Below are 19,811 nucleotides of genomic sequence, written 5' to 3'. Positions count from 1 at the left end.
TATTCTCACTCTCTTTGCCTCTGTGTGTGGGCAGATGTTTGTTTGTCCCAGTGCCTGTATTTGTTGGTTTATATGTCTTTATCTTTGTGTTTGTATGTGTTTTGTCTCTCTCACTCTTTTTGTATATGTGCCTGGGCGGATGCTTACTTTTCCCAGTGCAAGTCTTCGGCACTTTGTATGTCTGAATCTATATAGTTGTATTGATTTTTGGCTCTCTCACTCTCTTTGCCTACGTTTCTGGGTGGTTGTTTTCTTATCTCAGTGATTGTCTTTGTCGGTTTATATGTCTGAATCTATATATTTATATGTGTTTTTGTCTCTCTCACTTCATTTGCTTGTGTGTCTGGGTGGTTGTTTGCGTATCTCTATGCCTGTCTTTATTGGTTTGTATGTCAAAATCTATATATTTACGAGTGTTTATATCTCTTTTGCTCTCTTTGGCTATGTGTCTGGGTGGATTTTTACTTCTCCCGGCACCTGTCTTCGTCGGTTTGTATGTCTGAATCTATATACTTGTATTTTTTTTCTTTCCCACTCTCTTTGACTATGTGTCTGGGCGGGTTTTTAGCTTATCTCAGTGCCTACTCTTGTCGGATTGTGCGTCTGAATCTATATACTTGTATGTGTTTTTTTCTCTCCCTTTCTTTGCTTGTGTGTCTGGGTGGTTGTTTCCTTCCCTTAATGCCTGTCTTTGTTGGTTTGTATGTCAAAGTCTATGTATTTGCATTTTTTTTGCGAGTGCCTGTATTTGTTGATTCAAATGTCTAAATCTATGTATTTCTAGGGTTTTTTGATTCTCTTACTCTCTCTTCTTGTGAATCTGGGTATGTATTTGCTTCTCTCAATGTCTATGTCGGTTTATATGTCTGAATCTATATAGTTATATTTATTTTTGTTTCTCACACTCCCATTGCCTATGTGTCTGGGCAGGTGTTTGTTTATCTCAGTGCCTGTCATTTTCAGTTTGCATGTCTGGGTCTATATATTTGTATGTGTTTTCAGACTTTAAAAAAATGAACACATAACAATCTAATGCATAATATATTTTTAATGAAATAATACCATGTAGAATGCTAATATAAAAATATATTATGATACATTATTGATATCAATTATCAACTTGGGACATTTTGAATCTCTTTTATAAAATAGTTTACCATGTTCTCTATTGGTATTGTAGCTATTGTCTGCCTTTAGCTCGTAATCAGGAAAATGATCATTATTCCATTTTAAGTCATACACAAATTTTACTGGTGTGTCACTGACAGGTTCCAAATGCGTTTCATCTTTAGTATTATTTGGTTAATTTACTGCTTGATCAATGGTAGTAACATGTGCTGGCGCTTTGTTTTTCGCTGATTTATCTTTATATTCCTTAGTGGTATTTTCTACCTATACCCTTTTTATTCTTTCGGTTGTTTCGCTGTCTATTACAACGTTATTTTTACACGGATAAAATCGCATACGTTTCAGATAGTACTACTGCTTCTACTTTTTTCATAGTTAAATACTTCTCCTTGTCAGCATTAAATGCTGAAATAACGCAATCTTGTGAACACACTTTCATAAAATACTTTATTTTCACTTTTTAGAGATATCATTTGTTTGCTTATCGAAGCATATTTCATGTGATTTTACGATGCGTATAAAAAGGGTTGAATAATTTCAGTTCAAAAAAATTTCAATTCAAGAAAAAAGTATAACAACAAAATTTTTTTTCTAATTTAAAAGTCATGACTAACATATCCATACCATTCTCACTTTGAGTTTCGAAAATATTAAATGCGAGTCCTTATGTTTTAAATATTTTTCATGTCATTTTATGATATGTAAACAAAATTTGAAAAAAAGTTGAAAAACGTTAAAAAATAAAATAAAAAAAGTTGCAAAAAAACTTTTAAAAAAGTATAAGAGATGGGGTGGGGCCAAGAACTTGGAGGAGAGGGGAGGACAGATGGATATTAGGGGTACGGAACCTTTTGAGGTTGATGTCCTTGGTGGTTAGGGTCATTTGGTGCTGACGGTCCATGATAATTCATACTCATAATCGTCTCACTACTTGATTTACAAGGATTTCCAAGGATCGTTCTGAATTTGTAACATATTACCTAGTGTTAAAGCATATCGTCAGCTTTTAGGTATTAGCATTCAAATGAAAGCAAAGAGTAAAAGAAAGGCCTACTCATCTACAAATATCGTAAACCATATCTTATCTACATGCCGAAACTGTTACCTGTGTAAACATAATTTTGTAATAGACAGTGAAATTGCCTGAAAAATAAAAATGGCATTGGTAGAAAACATCACTAGGGAATATATAGATGAATTGATGAAAAACAAAGTGCCAGCAAACGTTACTACCATTGATCAAACAATCAATGAACCAAATAATACCAAAAACGAAACGCACATTCTATCTCTCGGTGACACACCAGTAACAATTGTGTATGACTCAAAATGGAATAATGATTATTCTACTGATCACGAACAAAGAGAAAACAATAGTTACAATAGCAAGAGAGAACATGGTGAACTATTTTATAGGACATATTCAATGTCCAAAGTTGATCTTTGATACTAATAAGTTATTATTATATATTTTTGCATTAATATTCTACAGGGCATTATTTCATTAAAAATATATTATGCATTATATTGTTATATGATCCTGATTTTTAGAGTATGAAACATATAAAAATATATAGATTCTTAAATACCGACCGACAAAGACAGGCAGTGAAATAAGCACACAGCCGCCCAGACACATAGGCAATGGGAGTGAGAAAGACAAAAACAAATATAACTATATAGATTCAGAATTACAAACCGACAAAGACAAAAACTGAGAGAACCGAACACATACCCGGATTCACAAGCAAAGAGAATGAAAGAGTCAAAACACATAAAAATACATAAATTTAGAAAAACAAACCAACAAAGACAGGTACTGGGAGGAGCAAACATCCACCCCGACATATAGGCAAAGAGAGTGAGAGAGATAAAAACAAATTCAAATATATAGATTTTGACGTACAAAACAACAGACAGGCATTGAGATAAGCAAACACCCGCACTGACAGACACAAGCAAGGGGAGTGAGAGAGATAAAAACACTAGCAAATAAATAGATTCAGACCATCAAAGACATGCATTGAGATGAGCAAAGACCCACCCAGACACACAAGCAAAGAAAGCTAGATAGACCGAAACTCGCTTAGACAGTGGGAGAGATAAAAACACATACAAATATATAGAATCAGACACACATACCAACTTAGACAGGCACTGAGAGAAGCAAACATCCACCCACACACACACACACACAACCAAAGGAAGTGAACAAGACACATACTGGCTTAGAGAGTGAGAGAGACAAAAACACATACAAATAAATAGATTCAGATATACATACCTACAAATACAGGGGCTGAGAGAAGCAAGCATCTGCCCAGATTCAAAAGAAAAGAGAGTGAAAGTCCAAAAACTCACAAAAATACATAGATTTAAACATAAAAACATACATACGCAGGCACTGGGAGAAGCAAATATCCACCCAAACACATAGACAAACAGAGTGAGATATATTAATAATGTGTCATAATATATTTTTTGTATTAAAATTCTGCATGGTATTATTTCGTTAAAAATATATTATATATTACATTCTTATGTGTCCGTTATTTTTAGAGTATGACAATAAATATAAATTTATAGATTCAGACATAAAAACTGCCAAAGATAGGCACTGAGATAAGCAAACACCCACCGAGACACATAGCCAATGGGAGTGAGAGAGACAAAACAAATATAACTAGATAGATTCAGACATAAAAACTGACAAAGACAGACACTGAGAGAAGCAAACGCATACCCAGTATCACAAGAAGAGAGAGTGAGAGAGTCAAAAATGCATACAAATACATAGATTTAGACAGACAAACCAATAAGTATTTGTTGGTTTTTCTGTCAAAGGGAGAAGCAAACAAACAACCAGACGCATAGGCAAAGAGAGTGAGAGAGATAAAAACACAAGCATAGATTCTGACGTACAAACCAACAAAGACAGGCATTTAGATAAGCAAACACACTCCCAAACACGGACAAGCAAAGGAAGTGAGAAAGATAAAAAGACATACGATATAAGCAAACACCCACCAATAAAAACAAGCAAAGGAAGTGAGAGAGACGCATACTGCCTTAGAGAGTTAGAGACACAAAAATTTACACAAATATATAGATTCGGACACACATACTGACAAAGAAAGGCACTGAGAGAAGAAAGCATCCACACACAGTTGCAAAAGAAAAACTTTAAAAAGTATTAGAAATGGTGGTGGGGGGTCCAAGAAGTTGTAGGGGAGGAGAGGGCTCCTGTAGGTTGGGGGTACAGGACCTTTGGAGTTTGATGTTCTTGGTTATTAGGGTCATTGGCGCTTACGATCCATGATGATTCATTCTCATACTTGTGTCACTACTTGATTTGCAAGGATTTCTAAGGATTCTTCTTAATTTCTTTATTAAAACTCTTTTCTTGCCACCTACATCTCTATTAGTATGAACTTCTTAGGATACTAGAATATTTTAGCGTATTTTATAATGACAACAGTGTTCAAATGGTGCTTTGTATTATATACAACACATCGGAGAAGTAGAGCTAGGTCAACTCACAAGATCATTTTTTCATCGCTCATCATTTCCATAGATTGGTGCTATTTCAAATGTATGGTAAATTGCCTGTGAGTTAACAACGTCTTCGGGCTCACTTTAAGGGTAATCGGTTTACCCCTTATTTACCACCTTCATACAATCAATTAAGATCATTCTCACTCCATCATACAATCATTTACCACCTTCATAAATGAATAAAGATCATTCTCAATCATATTATTCAATCATCAATTAAGACCATACATACACTTCAATTCGCAAATGCTGTCCTTTTTTCGCAAATATTGTTATTTTTGGTATAAGATTTAACATCATATGCCATCAATTCTACACAAGATGCAAGGTACCTTCACCTTTAGTGTTTCAAGTACCTTCAGCTTATTACTGTTTGATAATTTTTGAATTAAAAACATGCACGACTTGGCTTTATTTTTAGTAAAAGCATTATTCACACGAAAAAAAACATGATTGTCCAACCCTACAAACTGAAACCAATATTTCTTTACAGAAAGCTCAATAACCTTTGAATACGCAATTTGACGATCTCAAGCTGATTATTTGCTTACCAGGTGAAAACCGGTATTTCTACAATGATACTACCTTGAATACGTAATATGAGGAAGTTTAATTTTGACTATGAAACCCAGAAGAACATGTTCTAGTAATAGACGAATGACCATGGTAAGCCATGTGCCCGTGAAACTGCACTGTATAATTTTTATTCTTGATACTGCACTGCATATTTTTCTTCTCGTGTAACTGCACTGTATATTCATGCCCTTGGACTTCTAGTCGTAAGACCAGCCTGCAGCTTACTACTTACGTCATTTTTAGGGCAGGAATAAATTAAAATAGTCATAGAACTAAGGTTTAAAATTTTGGGATTGATTTTGGGTTAAACCGTGACGGACAATTTCCTCTGAATTGGTATAAGAAATCTTGGGACTAAATTTATTTGGCCTCAAAGGTAGTGAACAAGGGAAGCCTAGTCCAAATAGAGTTGGCCACTTTTAGTCTAAAGGTGGAATACACTGTTATAAGATTAACAGGTGATCATCAAGTCCACTAAATATTTAGGTGAGTGGTGAAACCTAAAGTTTTCCAAGTGTTTGAATAAATAAAAAGGGTAGACGGCGGTAGTAAGTATGACTCTCTTATTGGACTATTAAATACTTGTGTGTTATATTTTGTAAAGGCACGCACACAATCATCAAAAATCACCATAGATTTATTTTCGTAATAAACTTTTATACGACCGGAAATAATAGTTACCACTCCTGAATCTGCGTCAAATGGCAACATTTTCCCCTATTTATTTTCTTTCTAGACAGTTAGATGAGACTGACATTCTTAATACTTATGCTTCTCTGCCACACCAATCCTAGGCAAAAAGGTTTGAGCCGCTTAATCTGTTTACGAACCAGAGGTTGCTAAGAAGTTGCAGGTGAAAAGATACTTGTGAAAAATTAGAAAGGGTTGGCATCTCAAAAGCAAATTATCAATTATCGGAAATACACGAACAATTTTAAATCTCTTTTTTGCCGAGTAAAATCTCATGATCATTTTTCGAAAATTTGATGCTGTGCAAAATATTTTAAAAAGCAGTAGAAAGCTATTAATTCATTACTTAGACATGGCTTACGTCCTGAGCATCTTTCTTCAGGTTTGGTCATTGATCCTAAGAATTTGACAGTGACAGAGGAAGTCAGAAATGTTTGACATTTTATTTCCGAATATTGGAAAAAAATAGACTGTCTTCTAAAAATACCGGTGTGTCTGATTTTTGTATACAACTTTTGAATAGAATTCATAAAAAGCTAAGGTTCTTGCATTGCTAAAAGTTACTTCTTATTCAGCTTCAAATCAGATAACATAAAAGGTGTCCCATTTATTTTACGTATATTTGCTCCCACTCAAAAATGTTGATAAAGTTATTTTTTGAACCTAAGAACATGTATGCATTTCTTCACGTGAATTTATTTACCTATTAATCTGAAAAAATAAAATTCTTCCACATAATAAGTTTTACAAAGACAGGTACAGCATTCAGTAAACCAAAAACTAGCAAAAATTGAAGGAAATTCGATTTTTGACAAAAACTTGGTTTGCATATTTCTGACTTTACAGTCCTTTATTAATTCGGCTTTTTTGCTTTTATTTGAGTAGTGAGGGGAGTGTTAATTAATATTTTGCTGTGCACAACTAACCCTAGGCATGACTTTGGGTCTGCAATTTTTTTTAGGGAGAAAAAAAATGTGGAATATTTACTTACGTTCCAAAAAGTTCTAAACAATGTTTTGCAGTTATGATCCATCGTCTGTTGAGTATTACTCCTCCACACAGCCTGTATCCATTATTTTGTGCAATTTTGACCTAGATTAAATTAAATTCAACGAAAAATCAGTTTTATCTTCAAAAAAGAAAGCCAAGTTTAGGTTCTATCACCAAAATTTGCAAAGAAATCAAGAAAGGAAAGATATAATAAATAGAAAATAAAATTAAATAATTGAGAAAACGGAGATTTGGTTAGTCAGTAGCCTAGCAAAATATTAAAACGAAGAATAAGGAAATATTTCGACAATGACCACCGCCAAGTCGCCCTCATTGGTCATTAAAAAACTAACCTTTCGATATGAACTCTACAAGAGGAGAAAAGAAACTCAAAGTATATTTTCTCCTCTTGTAATGTTCACTTAGATAGTTTATACTTTTCTAATTAGCACTGAGGATGACTTGCCAGAGGTCCGTTTTCTCACCTATTTGATTTCATTTTTCATTTATTACATCCTTTCCTTTCTTGGTTTCATATGTAAAGGTTAAATCCAATATTTCATTTGCATTCTAAGTCCAAAATAAAATAATTTAAAGAATCACATTCAACAGCACCTGTGTTTATTTATCAAATCCTTTTTTTGTTTCATTCAATCGCTGTAAATTATCTAATTTTGTATTGATCAGGTAAGTTTGATCAAGGATGCGTTCAAAAAGACATTTGGTATATCAAGCTATAGTGCAACGTAGGTTAATTTTTTTTATAAAAGGTATAACGTCGTTAAAATACTATCATATATTTTTAATATACATTTAAGAAAAAGATATTATTTTGGAATATAGAATTTTCAAAGACATGAAACATTAGCAAATTAATAAGGAGCAAAAATTATTTTGAAAAATTCTGATTTTTTTTCCGAAAAGGCTACATAAACTTGAGATAAGAAAAAATAAAAACCAATAATTAAACTCAAAACGTCAAGAGATCATTATGAAAAAGTAAATGAAAACCGCCTCTATGGGTGTTCAGTCATGATTCCCTTTTTTTCTGTTCATGATCTGTTTATAAAAGCTGGATTCTAAATTACTTAAAATCGGAAAAACATGCAACTATGCATGAGTTTTCAGAGTTTCACAGGCACGAACTAGAAGGGGGAGGAGGTTAAATTGTGCTTCTCCTAAATTTTGGAATATACCCTTTTTCGGTATTTTCATTATAAAAATCAATTTCTGGTATTCTCAAAAAGTCTCCCAAAGATAATAGGCAAGCAGGCACCTTTTCTGTTAGCAACCACTTCCAGCTTGCAATATCAGACAAAAACATTTATTTATTTATAAGGCATTACTGATTGAAAAGTAAAAGTTAACAAAAGGGCAAATTTGGATTCTTAATCATATATTGATGACCATATTTTGGTATATATGGAACCTAATATTGATAGGGAAAACTCATTGTTTTTAAATGTAACTGATAAATTGCACTGCCGAATATTTCATTTCCAAAGGGGCCCCATAGTCTAATTAAGCTTTTCCCTGCGTACATTAGCGCAGAGATGGTGGAACACATAGCAAAGCACAATATTGCAGCTTGAATTTCACATACATCAATTACAATTATGGCAGGTATTGTTATTGCTAGAGAGACTGGATTTTTTTTTCCCAATTATGACTGATAGAAAATTGGAAGGGTTTGTACCCTTTATAATACCCGAAAGTAATTGGAAAGCTACTAACACCTCTTTTATGCCCAATATTTCCTCAAGCACATCCAATCTAAATGCTGAAATAGCCATTTTGTTCAATTTAGTTGAAAGATCAGGAAATTATGTCTTTGATATAGACAATCCCCTTACATCCCTCAGGGCATGGGTTGTGAATCCGGGGGCATATAAAGTTCTTTTATAAAGTATTGTCATAGAAATTTTAAAAAGGGCTTATACTATTAGAAATTCAAATAATTATTTTTGAGACAGACATTTTGTGTAACGTAATCGAAAACTCTAGAAATTTGGTTTGTGAAAATTACAAGTCCCCCTCCTCAGAGCCCTCAGGGTAAGTGTTTTAAGCTATGCCTTGGGGTCATATAAGGTTTCATTAGAAAGCATTGTCGTAAAAACTTCAAAAAGAGCTCAACTGATTGGAAGTTGAAAGGGCTACTGCCCTTTTAATAGTTGATTGATTGGAGGGCAAATAACTTCCCTCTCTCATCCCAAAACACATGCAATCAAAATATGAGATATCCATTTTGTTCAACGTAGTTTAAAGTTCTTGAAACTAGGTATTTGAGGAAGGTACTCCTCTTGGAACCTCCAGGGCAAGGGTTGTAGGTTATGCCCAGGGGGCAAATAAGGCTTTTACAGAGAAATTTGTCGTAGAAAGTTGCAAAAGGGCTCATTCTATTGGAAATTGAAATGGCTAGCAGCCTTTGTAATAGTAGAAAATGATTGGAGGATAACAACCCCCCCCTTCTCACAACTACCATTTCCCCAAACCCATCCAATCAATTTTTTAGATAGCCATTATTTTTCAACAAAGGTGATAGTTCTGGAAGTTTTTTGTTTGAGGATGGCAACCCTCCCCCTCCAGCCTTCAATGTAAGGGGTGTAAGTTATACCTTGAGGGAATATAAGATTTTCATAGAGTGCTTATAGATTGTAGAAACTTCAAAAAGGGCTCATTTGATTGGAAATTAAAAGGGCTGAGTACTACTGAGAACTCTGAGTACTACTGAGAACTTCAGAGTTATCAGTGGGGCCTTTCCCAGGCCACTCAGCGCGTCCCCAGGTGGCGGATAGGGGAACGTCCTGTAGATATGCAGGGCACCTCCCGGTAGGGAGGCGCGGACCAAGGGAGGACCCGGTCTCTGGGGGTCTTGAAATATAGCTAGAGCACCCACGTCTAGGGGCCATAAGTTCAGGCGGAGGAGGCGGAAGGACCCTCTGATGTGCACTGGGCAGGGCCCATCGGCGTATGGATACATCCCGCCAGTCATAAACCTTCTCCCAACCCTGGAAAAATTATAGGTGATACAGGATACCAGAAGGGTACATTATCGATAGTAGGTATCGCCAGTCCCTGCAAGGGATGGAGGGGAGGGGCTTACTACCGTCCTGAAATTGGCCAAGAAACCTCTTTTCCTATAAAATATGAAGTACAAACGATCAAGAACGAGAACCAATACTACCGCGACGGGGCAACCGACGAAGTTACCGCGTCCGGGGCAACCGACGAAGTTACCGTGTCTGGGGCAACCGACGAAGTTACCGCGTCCGGGACAACCGACGAACTGACGATCCAGAATCTCCCTTTAACAGTGTTGACAACTCCAAACCCGGAGGCTATGCTTTCTCCTAAATCTATTTTATCTGTTGGAACCCTGAACGTTAGGACGCTTGCTAAACAAGGCAAAATAGATCTTGTCCTAAAAGAACTAAACCGATATAAATGGGATATTGTGGGACTTTCAGAAACACATCTCCCTAGCACCGGCGAAGAAAGGATCGGCAACGCTAGTCTGATAGTGTCTGGTAGAACCGATGGCGTCCATCGCCAAGGTGTTGGCTTTTTGATGTCGACTAAGGCACGAAGATCCCTGATTTCCGTAACGCCTGTGTCAGAACGGTTGATTATGATACGAATGAAGGGATCCCCGATCAACATCACGATCATACAAGTCTATGCTCCTGACTGCAGCAAACCAGATGAAGAGTCTGACAATTTCTACCTTCAACTGCAAAGCTTAATTGACGCAGTTCCTAAAAAAGACCTTATTGTTGTCATTGGCGACTTCAATGCTATTGTTGGTAACGATTCTGCTCGAAATGAAGATGTTATGGGTAAATTTGGCCTTGGACGACTTAACAAGAGGGGCGAACGCCTCATTGAATTTTGCAGAGACAGTGATCTAGCCATTACCAATACTCTCTTCAAGCATAGAGAACGTCGTAAGGCGACATGGACTTCACCGGATGGAAAAACCCATAATCTTATTGATTATGTGCTCGTCGCTAGGCGGTGGAAATCATCTGTGCTAGATACTGTCACCCTCGCAGGTGGCGATTTCGACAGCGACCATTCCCTGGTCATGTCTTCACTAAAGATACGCCTGAAATCTTCCTCAAAGCTGAATAATAGACCCGCTCGTTTCAACACACATCTTCTCAAAGACCCTCAAATTCGCCAAACCTACATCGATGAACTGTCTACTCAAATATCGGACCTTCTTTCTAATATTCCTGAAACTCTATCTAAAGAGGATATCGATAAACTGGTCACAGACTCCTCTAAGATCATCAGCAAAGTAGTGATGTCCGCCCTAGGAACCAAAAAGGGTGATAAAAAGCCTTGGATAACAAATGAAATTATTTTATTATGTACTGAGAAACGAAAACACAATAACAGGTCAGACAGAGAGAGCAGGGACAGATATAAGCAGTTGAAGCGTGCTGCAGAAAAAGCCACCCGTAGAGCCCATCGCACCTACATTAAAGACAAATGTTAACAGTGTTAGTCTGATTTTGAGAAAGGCGACTCATAGTTCATGTATAAGAGAGTTCGTGAGCTAACAAGCAAGAAAAGCCTCAGTTCTTGTACACTGCTAGATAAAAATGGCTCTCAGATACAAAGCACAGAAGGTATCCGATCGAGATGGATGGAGCATTTCAAAGAAAAGCTTAATCCTGATATCTTTCCAAACTCTGCTGTCCTGGACCTCTTGCCCGTTACTGTCTCAGATCCCAGCCCACCTCCTCTCCGTTCTGAGGTCGAAAATGCCATCCAAGCGCTGAAGACTAACAAGGCCCCTGGCCCGGACGGGATACAGGCAGAACTGCTGAAAGTCCGGTGTGAACCACTTATAGATCTTTTCCACAAGATTGTATCCGGTGCCTGGCAAAAGAGTCATTTCCCAACTTCTTGGTGCGAAGCCACGATTGTTCCACTACACAAGAAAGGGTCAAAGGCAGTATGTGATAATTACCGTCCTATTAGTCTAACAAGTCAAACTTCCAAGATCGTCACTCGAATTATGCTCCAACGGATCAGAGCCGTGTCATCCTTAGTCATCCAAGAATACCAAGCCGGTTTTGCCCTGGGAGATCGACCTTGATAAAATTTTCACTGTCCGCCAAATTTTAGAGGAATATCTAGAATTCGGTCGCGACCTGTATCAGCTCTTCATCGACTTTAGGCAAGCATTTGACCTTATTTGGAGAAATGGCCTATGGCATATCCTTCTCCATTACGGAATCCCACGAAACCTAGTAGATCTTATCAAGGATATGTACTCAAAATCTGGGAGTCGTGTGATGACTAGTGAAGGTCTCACTGACAGTTTCCAGACTTCCGCAGGTGTCCTTCAAGGATGCCTTTTGTTCCCAGAGCTGTTCAACCTTTTCCTCACAGCAGTCTTATCCCTGGTGGAGACAACTTGTGGCGCACATATAGGGGGTGTTCAGATAGATAAGCTAGCCTACGCCGACGATATCAACGAAATGGCTGAAACACCCGAGGATCTACAAGCCGTTCTTAACGACGTCTTCGAAGCCACTAGTTCTTTTGAAATGATCATAAATGTATCAAAAACAAAGGCTATGTGCTGCTCACGAAAGCCACAGGATACAGTTAAGCCAGACCTGAAAATTAATGGAGAGAGTATCCAGTGGGTTGACGAGTTCCCTTACCTCGGTAGTCTGATCACCAGCGACAACAGTCTATCAAAAGACATCAAAAGACGTCTCACCCTCGCGAGTTCCAGTTTCAAAGCCATTTTACCCATATGGCGAAGCAAAGATTTGTCTCTGCGGTTTAAGACACGACTTTTCGATACCCTGATCATCCCCATCGCAATCTACTCATGTGAAACATGGACACTGAAGGTAGATGACAACCGTCGACTTGCAGCATTTGAAACTAAGTGCCTCCGTCGCATCGGCGGGATCACTTACCTTGATAGAATCTTAAATTTCGAACTTCTCGAGCGCCTTAAAGTACAACAAACAATTCTCATGAAGATCCAGGTCCAGCAACTTCGATGGCTCGGTCACGTACAACGGATGAGTCGGTCCCTTCTCCCAAAAATCACCTTCGAAGGCCAAATTCACGGTTCTCGTCCTCATGGTCGTCCCCCAAAGAGGTGCAAGGAAAAATTTGCACCTCACCGCCTCTCGAACCTTCTTCGCCTAGCAGAAGACCGTGAAGCATACAGAAGGCACATCCACGCCGTTACGAAGAAAGAGGCCCCAAGACGACCTTCAAGGACGGATGGGACTTAAGTCAAGTCAAGTCAAGTAAGTCAAGTGCCCTCTCTAAAGTTTTTAGGAACTTCAAAAAGGGCTCATTTGATTGGAAATTGAAAGAACTAGTGCCTTTTTTAATAATCAAATGTGATTAGAGGGAAACTAACCCACTCTCACGCCCAACATTTCTCCAAACGCATCCAATCAACATTTTTAGATAGACATTTCGTTAAACGTACATTAAAGTTTTATAAATTAGGTATGTGAGGATGACAGCTCCCCCCGTCTTTCCCTAAGGGCAAAGGTTTCAAGTTATGCCCTTGGGGCCTATAGAGTTTTTATAGAAAGTGTAGTCTTAAAAACTGCAAAAAGGGCTCACTCAATTGGAAATTGAAAGGGCTAGTGCCCTTTTTAATAGTCAAAAATTATTGGAAGGCAACTATCCCCCCTCTCACGCCCACCATTTTCCATTATTTTCCATTTCCAATAAAAATTTTGAGATTAGTTTTGTTCAACTTAGTTAAAAGTTCTGAAAATTATGTCTATGAGGAGGAAAAGCCCCCCACACCCCTCAGAGCAAGGGTTGTAAGTTACGCCCTGGGGGCATCTTAGATTTTTGTAAATAGTCTTGTAGCAAAAACTTCAAAAAGGGCTCATTCTATTGGAAATTGAAAGAGCTAGTGCCCTTTTTAAAATCAGAAAGTGGTTGGAGGGAAGATAAACCTTCTCTCATGCCTACCATTTCCCGAAACACATCCAATCAAAATTTTGAGATAAATCTTTTGTTTAACGTAGTTGAAAGTTCTGGGAAATTATGATGACATACCAAACACGCTTCAGGACAAGGGTTGGAAGTTATGACCTGGGGCACATTAGGTTCTTGTAAATAGTGCTGTTGCAGAAACCTCAAAAAGGGCTCATTCAATCAGAAATTAAAGGGCTAGGTGCTTTTTAGAAAGTCAAAAGGGATTGGAGGGTAAATAGGCCCCCTGTCACGCCCACCATTTACCCGAAAACGTCCAATCAAAGTTTTGAAGTAGCCAGTTTGTTGAATGTATTTTAAAATTCTGGAAATTAGGTCTTTGAGGATGACAACCCTCCACAACCCTCTGGACAAGAGTTGCAAGGTATGCCCCTGATAAAATAATGCTTTTAAAGAAACGGCTGTCTTAAAAACTTCAAAAAGGGCTCATCCGATTGGAAATTTTGGGGTAGCCATTTTATTCAACATTGTTGAAAGGTCTTAAAATTATGTCTTTAAGGATGACAAACCCCCCACAGCCCCCAGCACATAAGTTGTAAGTTATGCCCTGGGGTCAAACAAGGTTTCTAAAGAAAATGTTATCGTAGAAACTTTAAAAAGGGCTCTTTCAATTGGGAATTGAAAGGACTTGTGCCCTTATTAATAGTAAAAAGAGATCGGGGGGCGAATTTTAATGCCCTCTTACACCAAATTTTCCCCCAAACACTTCTGATCAACGTTTTGATACAGCTATTTTGTTGGACATAGTTTTAAGGGTCTGAAATTATGTCTTCGAGTATTACAACCCCCTAACAGCTCTCAGGGTCAAGGTTGTAAGTTATGCCGTGGGGTCATATAAGTTTTTATAGAAATCGCTGTCATAGAAACTTCAAAAAGGTTTCAGTGGACTGGAAATTGAAAGGGATATTGTCCTTTTTAAATATCCAAAGGGATTGGAGGAATATTTACCCTCCCCCCGTGCCCGTTATTTTCCCAAAACTTTTCTGATCGACATTTCCACACCAGAAAGGTCTGTAAATTATGTCTTTGAGGATGACATCCCTCCCCCCGTAGCCTTCACGATAAAAGTCTCAAGTTATGCCCTTGGGGCATACAAGCTTTTTATATAAAATTTTGTAGTAGAAGCTTCAAAAAGGGCTTGATTTAAAACTGAGAGGATTAGTGGTTCTTTTATTAGTAAAAAGTGATCAGAGGCCTCACGCTGATCATTTCACCAACCACATCCAGTCAAAATTCTGAGATAGCCATTTTGTCCAACGTATTTAATAGGTCATGAAATTAGGTTTTTGAAGATAAAAATCCCCTCAGACCGCAGGGAAAGTGTTGTAAGTCATGCCCTTGGGGTATATAAGGTTATTTATAAAAAGCTTGATTATATAAACTTTAGAGGGGTCTCGTTGGACTGGTTATCACATGCTCTAGTGCTATTTTTAAGAGCCAAAGTGATAGGAGGACAGCTCATCCCCCCACACACAGACACACTCGTCATATTGTCTTGAAATGCATCTATTGGAAATTCTTAGATAGCCATTTTATTTAAAATAGTCTAAATATCACATAGCAAGGCTTTTGTGGTTGAAAAAACCGCAGAGACTAGGAGGAAGAGTTTTAAGCTATGCTCAGGGAGTATTTAGGGCTTTTACGAAAGGGATAATATTTTAACTTTAGAAAACAATCAGTCTTTTTCCCTGGAAAAGAGTATGTCAATATAAAACGTTCAGACATTAATTACAAAACTACACTGGAAAATATTTTTTTTAAATAAAGAGATCAATTAAACCAAAAATGAACAGAATAAAATGATATAATCTATCAAGCATACAACTACCAAAAATCAGTATAAATAAATAAATGAAACCCAAAACAAACAAAACTTAAAACAAATAAGAGACTCAAACTCAAAACGAGCAGAAATTAATATGAGTAGGGCTCTAGACAATATGCTTTATAAGAGCCAGAACATAATTTGTACTTTACTGAAAAAATCTTTAGATGTTTTCATTTTAGTATATTTAAGAAAAAAATGAATTAATATTTTAAGGAATAAATATCAGCTTATGTATTTTAAACTGACAGTGCACATTTTTTCAACGAAAAGTCTGTAAGAGCTTCAATAAGCTACATTAAAAATAAAGCTACTTAAACATAAAGTCAATAAAAGGTAATAAAATAAAATAAAAATAAATTACAATAAGTTACTGTAAAAATAAATATCTGCAAAAGATTCAATAAGGGACTCAGTAAAAGATTCAATTAGTTACCTGCCAGGGTATAGGATTCTCTGACTGATATCCCTTGAATATGAATTTAGTTGTTTTGCGACCACATTCTAGAATGAAATAGTTCAGTTAATTTATCTTTGAAGCAAAGTACCTATTGATTCAAGATAATAAAATATAAATTAAGTATTCATCACATTTTTTTGCAAATAATCGCGTTCAAATTAAGATCAAACATTTTTGTTGAAATTCCAACTACTGTTTGAAATAAAAAAAAATCATTGATAATATTAAGATCTATTTTGTCAACTTAAACTATGTATTTCATAATGGAAATAAGTAGTACCCATCAATCTGATTAGGACTCGTACTTTAGATTGACAACTACTGAAATATTACATTGAGTTTGTCGATGATGCTATTGGAAGTCATATGTTCAATTGAAATTCAATTCATACGGAGATAATTGTTTTCTAGATCAAATATATTAATTGGAAATTGATATATTTTTACTTAAAAATGTGTTGAATATAATTGACGACGACGGGCATACTTAAATCTTTGTTCTAATATTAAATTCTCTCATAAAAATTTTAAAAGTATTTTTGTATTTTATATAAAAAATTTTTTTTGTGAGTTTGTGCAGTCAGAAAATGTCTTATGCTGCTACCCTAATCTTATCAATGTTAACAAACAAAACATATTTTCCACTGAATCTAATACTCTTTATTCTTTCTTTCTTTTTATAGCAAAAATACTTGTGTGAAAATTACCCTAGCTTTCACGATGAAAAAAATTTTCAACGTAAGAACAACTAAGCACATGAAAAATATTTGCTGCCCTTATATGCCACATATTTACTTCTAACAATAAATAACAAAATTCAAAGGGCTAAGATTGATCCATAGATAAAAGGAGATTCAGCAAAACCAATTCTATTTAACAAAAACATCTTTTGTTTAATCATCGAAAATGAAATGCACCGCAGATAATATAGTTCAGTTTCAAAAATTAAGGTTGAGCTTCATTATCAGAAAACAGTAAAACTAGTCATAATTTGAATCAGAATTATCAGTCCTAATCAAGTCTGAGAAAAGCGTCAGTAAACAAGATAAGACATTTTTTCAGGATGTTCTCTAGTTTTTAAGTGCCACAAACTCTGAAAACTGGTGATACTACATTTTATGGAAATGAGCTATTAGCAAACAGTGATTAGTATAAATATGAACCAAAGCTAAAAAAAATGATGGAATAAATCAACATCAAAACAAACTCTATAAACGCAGGTTGTCAAAAAATTGTATGAATAGTATCCCAATAATAGTCTAGGCCAGGCCTTCTTAAACTGAAGGTCGCAACTTCAGATGGGATTCCATTGCGAAACCCTTGGATAATGAAAGATTTTAATCTCAACTATTTAAATACAAAATTTTGTAATATCTAGATGAGTATTTGCTCAGATTTATACTCACACACCTGCACATAAACAATGTTTAAAATGTGCGTACACACGTGCAGTGAGACAAGGTTCAAGGTTTAATTTTCAAATATCTGTACAAAATAGACATAAATACAGGGTAAACACTGGAGACACAAGGTTGAATGACAAAAACCCGGTACATTAATCGGAATAAACCTCTTTGAAAACAAAAAAATAAATAACAGTTATTCCATGACTCACTAATAGACGGGCTCCCACCCCAAAAACCCCCCGACATCAGGCAAAGATCCACCAAAAATACCAATAAAAAAAACAACGGACAAATAAGGGTAACTGATGACCGGCAATTCAAAGGGCAAAACATCTAACAAAACAATATTATCAAATGTACCCAGTTTTTCAATATATTATTAATTCTTAAAATTATATATAAGGATAGAATTAAGTTGCTTTTTTATATTTGGAAGAGATTTGCTGCAATCAATAAATGGTAGATGAAGACACCATGAACCCGTGATTGAAAATAATGGCGAGAACCGTGATCTCTCTGTGCTTAATTTTAGGTGCTGAATGTTCCATTTACGTCGGGTTTCATACGAATGGGCATGTTGCACAGGGAAAAAATTATTCGAACGAAAGTACGTAGGTAGTTCCGACCGGTCATATTTTACCTTAAATAAAAATGAATTCAGGATGAATATCTGTGAAACAGGCAAAATATTAGTTAGAAGATATAGAGTTTCAGTTTTACTCTTATTAGGATACGAAGACGGTGATGGTAATTATTTCTTTAAAATTAGAAGAGCCCTGTTTTGAAGAATTTGTATCGGTTTCACATGACATCTGAATGTTGCCAAATATATCAGAGGACAATACGTAAGATGGGAATGAACCAACACAAAAAAAAATTAGATGAAGATTTCATATGGAAAAAAATGCTGAAACCTTCACATTATACCAACCCCCTGAGCAACTTTAACTCCGTAATCTATTACAATGTTCTTTATATGACAGATTTTCATCAATAATAATACCCAGATACCGGAACGAAGTTACCCTTTGAATTTGAATATTTGTAGCATGATCAAATATTGTTGAAATTACTTGTGCATTCTGCCCAATTCTACTATAAATGATAAATTTGATTTTTGATGCATTTAGTGACAAACGATTAGCTTTTAGCCATACAAGAAGTTGTGAAAACACGATTTGCAGCTTCTCATTGAGATCCTCTTCCGAATATCCAGTAAGTGATGATCTGGTATCATCAGCGAAAAGAACATTCAGACCGAGATTTTCTGTCGCTGATGGAAGGTCATTTATATATATTATAAAAAGCAGTGGTCCCAGGATTGAGCCTTGCGGGACACCAATATTTGACAACAGACATGGATCCAAAACTGTGTCGTTGATCATAGTCACTTTGGAGCGACGACTTAGGTAAGATGCGATAATATCGTGCGCTGGTCCTCGTATTCCACCGTGGTTTAATTTATACAACAATATTTCATGGCTTAACGAATCAAAGGCCTTCTCAAGGTCCAAAAATATACTCGCCGGGATCCATTTTTTGTCCAGACACTCGTGAATAAATTGTACCAAAGGTAATATAGCATCCTGCATACTATACTCTTTTCTAAATCCATATTGAGTTTTTGAAAAATAATCTTTTGAACAGAGAAAATTATACATTTGATTATACAAAAATCGCTCCATTACTTTAGAAAAACCCGAAAGAATAAAAATGGGTCTATAATTTGAGCAATTAGTCCGGTCACCACTTTTATATAGTGGTATCACTTTCGCTTTTTTAAGAGAATCCGGAAAAGTTCTTGATCTAAATGACAGATTGATTAAATGACACATAACTTTATTAATACTAGGTAAAATGGCTTTAACAATATTGGTCGACGACTCATCAATCCCCGGGGAATTTTCATTATTCAAAAGCTGAACAACCTTAGCAAGCTCTTCTTGTGTTACTGGAGTTAAAAACATAGAATTCTCAGAAGGACTTCCTAGGTACGTAGAATAATTACATTGCCCATGGGACATATTATGTTGGAGCTTATTAGCTATTGACTGCCCGATTGACACGAAATGAAAATTTATGTAATTTACCATTTCTACTTCCCTTTCAATTGTATTACCATGGGTATCCCGTATTTTTTATGGTGAAGAAGACGTTCGCGATCGATTCAGAGATGAGTTGA

At 36.2% G+C, this 19,811-nt stretch overlaps 1 pseudogene; it reads left to right on the top strand.

Moving 5' to 3' along the window:
- The window catches only part of LOC148946635 (uncharacterized), an 8,773-nt pseudogene extending 2,386 nt beyond the window's left edge, over window positions 1-6,387 (top strand).
- The last annotated feature ends 13,424 nt before the right edge of the window (window positions 6,388-19,811 follow it).

The sequence above is a fragment of the Artemia sp. Qi Xiang Cuo genome, chromosome 11 (assembly GCF_049724085.1).
Source record: "Artemia sp. Qi Xiang Cuo chromosome 11, ASM4972408v1, whole genome shotgun sequence".
Lineage (NCBI taxonomy): Eukaryota > Metazoa > Arthropoda > Branchiopoda > Anostraca > Artemiidae > Artemia > Artemia sp. Qi Xiang Cuo.
The sequence above is the reverse complement of the archived record's forward strand: the minus strand, read 5'-3'. Positions and strand labels throughout refer to the sequence as shown.